The 4,149-nt window shown below is 36.5% G+C and overlaps 1 long non-coding RNA gene across 1 annotated transcript; it reads left to right on the top strand.

Annotated features, from left to right (window-relative positions):
* The first annotated feature begins 3,156 nt into the window (after nt 1-3,156).
* LOC140878213 (uncharacterized) lies at nt 3,157-3,834 on the top strand. Its single transcript, XR_012149317.1, has 3 exons — nt 3,157-3,199; nt 3,348-3,452; nt 3,678-3,834. It is a non-coding gene; the product is annotated as an uncharacterized lncRNA (long non-coding RNA).
* The last annotated feature ends 315 nt before the right edge of the window (nt 3,835-4,149 follow it).

Here is a 4,149-nt window from a genome sequence, read left to right as displayed (position 1 = left end):
TGTACTGGAGTTTTGTCCACAATAACTCCTCCACTGGCCGCATCTAGCATACTCCTGTCATGAGGCAACAAACCTTCATAGCAATATTGAATTAACAGGTTTTCACTTATCTGATGTTGCGGACAGCTAGCAACAAGCTTTTTGAACCGCTCCCAGTATTCATGCAGTGATTCTCCGGAGTATTGCTTGATTCCATAGATTTCCTTCCGGATGTTCGCGGCTCTAGAAGCTGGGAAATATTTCTCTAAGAAGATCCTCTTCATCTCTGTCCTGGTGGTGATGGATCCAGAGGGTAAATAGTACAGCCAATCCTTAGCAGCACTCTTCAAAGAGAAAGGAATGGATCTCAATTGGATCTGCTCCTCTGTGACTCCATGGGGTTTCATACTCGTGCAAACCACATGGAATTCCATCAAATGCTTATGAGGATCCTCACCTGCAAGACCATGGAATGAAGGTAACAAATGTATTAGCCCAGATTTTAATTCAAAAGTAGCATTAGCTTCTAAAGTAGGAAAAGTAATGCATAAGGCCTGCTGGTTCAAATCAGGAGTGCCCAGTTGTCTCAAGCTCTGATTGGCGTTGTCAGTCATTTCAATTGTCAGATCTTCAACCACGCGCTCGTCCTCTTGTAGTCTCTTATGTGCTTCTGTCCTTTGTCTATGCAAAGTTCTTTCTATCTCCAGGTCGTATGGAAATTCTTCTTCTGAAGAGTCACCTGAAAGCATGAACAAACCCGAGAAGCACTGGGGAAAGAATAAAAAAAATAAAAGTAAAAACAAGAATACAAATAAATTAAACACCGTTCCCCGGCAACGGCGCCAAAATTTGGTTCCGCTTAGTCGTGTCGCGCCCAAATTACCCGACTCCAATCAGATAAACAAATTATGTAGCAGTGAGAGTAGGGATCGTTCCCATGAGGAAAGTGAAATTTATATAGTGTTCTTAAAATACTTAAATAATAAAAGGTGATTTTTTGAATTGTAGTAACTACTATGCAAGAATTAAAATAAGAAAGATCAATAAACTAACGAGACTTAATATCGGTCGACTACACCCTTAAAATTATTTATTCGATCATCGATTCCCTAAAAAAAATAATTAATTCACATTTAATATTCATCATTGAAAATTTAATTCCCGTTTCACCATAATTTTAGTTAATTTAAAACAACATTCTAAATTAACCCTTACACCATAAATTAACCCGATAACAGCAATCTAGATTTAAATCCACGGTAGCATTCGAATGATTAAAACTAATGAAGCTAGACAACACAAACACCAGCGGTTGTATTTAATCTAGTCAATTGTTGTTCCTACGATTTAATAAATTCAACAGCAGAAAATATTAATCATATTTGCTTCACAAATTATATGATTCAAACAATTACGGATTTAAATTATAATTTAGCTATAAGTTGTATAATGAAATCACAGGCCTATAATCTCACATACAAGCATGACAATCAATTCAAAACAACTCTTGATACGCAATTTGGAATTAAACAATTGAAACTTGAATCTCACAAATAAAATAACTCAAGGGTTCGTCTTCCTCAACCAAGTACTAAAACTTACCCACAACGATCCATGAATTTTCTAGCAAAATTCATGAAAGAAATTTAAATCTAAGAAAAAGAAGAAAAACCTAGCCGCCAAGATGTTTCTTCAAGCTTCTAGCCGTCCAAAAATGATTCAGAATGATTCCCCCCACTCTAAAATTCGAGATATATCTTTTAATTAAGGCTAGAGTCCTTAAAATAAAAATTCCTAATTTAGAGATTTTTTCCCGAACAGCCCGTCTCTCTCGATCGGTTGAACTTTGCGGATCGACCGAGACAAAATCTTGGACCCTACTATTTTCACAAATTTTTGGCACCTCTCGATCGGTAAAGATTGACCATCGAGCGTCACACTCTCTTCTTCGATTTTCTACAGCAGCGTAGGTGGCAATCTTCCCAGCGTGATAGCGCATCCACCAAGCACAAACCTCCTCATCCGCACAGATCACAGAGCAAACGCGCAGCTTTTTTCTTCAGCGCATGACATTGCGCAATCGCGCATCACACTTCTTCAGCGCTTCCAGTCCTCTTCCTCCTTGAAATTCATCATCCTTGCTCTCTATTCTTCATCCTTAGCGCAGACACAAACTCAGCAGTGCATCATCCTTGTCCTCCAAAGCACAACTTCTTCATTCCTTGCACAACAACAAATCTCTTGTTATTCTTTTTTCACTTCTCCATGTATGTGCATCTGTCAATTCATCATATGCATATTTTCTGGAAAATTCATTACATCCTACACAATAAGACCGGAAATATGTTATGTAGACACGATGTATGAAATACAAACTAAAACTTAGTTAAACACATGAATGCATGCAAAAACGATAATAAAATGATATGAAAATATGCAACACAATCACGCCTATCATTAGTTAATGTTCAAGAAAGACTTGTCTTGCGATTAGCAAAGAAAATTCTTTTAAATTGTTTTTCAGGCATAGGATTTGCGGTTATTGTTTGTCAGGTTGTACCCAAAAGATAGAGAATTGATGACCGTGGTCATTTCTAGTTAGATTGCATATGATAAAGACAGTTCACTACAAGAAATATGGTCATTGACAACAGTGGAAAGACAACGCTTTTGACAAAAAACGTTGTAAAAAAAATAAGCACAACGCTTTTATAAGAAAACGTTGTCATAAAAGTTTTTTTTTTTATCCACAACACTTTTTAAAAAAGCGTTGTAGTAGTTTTAAAAAAAATGCTCATCCACAACTCTTTTTAAAAGGCGTTGTGGATGAGCATTTTTTTAAAGCTATACTACAATGCTTTATTGAAATAGGGTTGTCCAATCCTGACCCAAAATAAAATATATGCTTACTATTATTTTTCTCTCTCCTTGAATTCTCTCTCTCTCTGCCGATCTTCTTCCTTTCTCCCTTCACCGTTAAAAAATTTCAAGCTCCGATCTATGCCACCTCGTTGCTTCAAAAAAATGATTTGAGCATAGATTTAGAATCCTCTCGTCAAGGGATTTCTTCCAGTACCTATTTCCCTAATTTTTAAGCACGCTCCGTCGAACCCTTTTTCTTGCCGCCGTCGTTTTTCCATCCATTTCCCATCGCCGTCCGTCTCCTAGGCTAGGAGTAAGGTTGTTTAGGTTGTTTGGAGCTTTATTTCGAAGCCTGGAGGTATATTTTGAATTCTAGGTTTTTCGATTTTTGGAATTTTTTGTTTTCGAATTGATAATCACTTGGTTTCACAAGGAACGTGGAAACTTTTGGTTAATCAACTTGGTTAATTAATTTTTTGTGTTTGTGTTTAATATCAGGTCTTAAGTACTCCATACAAGAAAAATGAAGCTCTCGTTCAGTGCCATCAGGTCTTGGGATTCTCTCTGATTTCACGGCATCGCCCACTTCTACGGTTTTATTCGCCAACTCTGTAATTCCTTTGGTTTGTCGCTCGTGGATTTTGTGTTCTTGATTAATTAATTTATATGCTCACTCGGTTAACTCTATAACTTATTTTATTCTTGATTGAATGTTAATTTAATTTGTAATTTATATTATTGCTCGCTCGAATTATTTCTTTATCTTGTGAAATCATTTGGATTAGATGAGTTTCGTTGAGATGATATATATCCTTTGCCTATTGCCTTTCATGTAGGGACTAAGATATTATCATGCCTCGTGCTTCTGAAAGCTATGGCCTTTCCCAGGTCTCTTTGAGCCGTAAGTTAAGTAATTATGTCTTCTGATTTGCATTTTCTAACAAATTGGCAGAATGGGAGTTTACATATTTTAGGAATAACGTCTTACGACTTAGGATTTGTGTGCTAAATTATTTTCATTGGAGGAAAATAAAAGCATATGAGGCAATTAAAGCAATAAAAGAATTCGAGGAAAAATAGAGTGGGGGCGAGGAGGAGAGGGAAAACGGTGACACTTTTAGGTATACTAATTTAAAATGGATATTAGGTATTATACGCGGAGTCCAGTACATTTTTTTCCATCACATGGTAAACAAGGCTTGCAACTTGAATCTTTTGTTTTCGAGCCACATATTTTTCCTCGAACATTTTATATAAATGAATTGATTCTGCCGAAAGATCTGTCTAGTGTCTTCTCCACGTATATAG

Source organism: Henckelia pumila, chromosome 2, assembly GCF_033568475.1.
Source record: "Henckelia pumila isolate YLH828 chromosome 2, ASM3356847v2, whole genome shotgun sequence".
NCBI classification, from domain to species: Eukaryota; Viridiplantae; Streptophyta; class Magnoliopsida; order Lamiales; family Gesneriaceae; genus Henckelia; species Henckelia pumila.
Note: the sequence above shows the minus strand (reverse complement) of the source record. Positions and strands in the feature narration are given on the sequence as shown.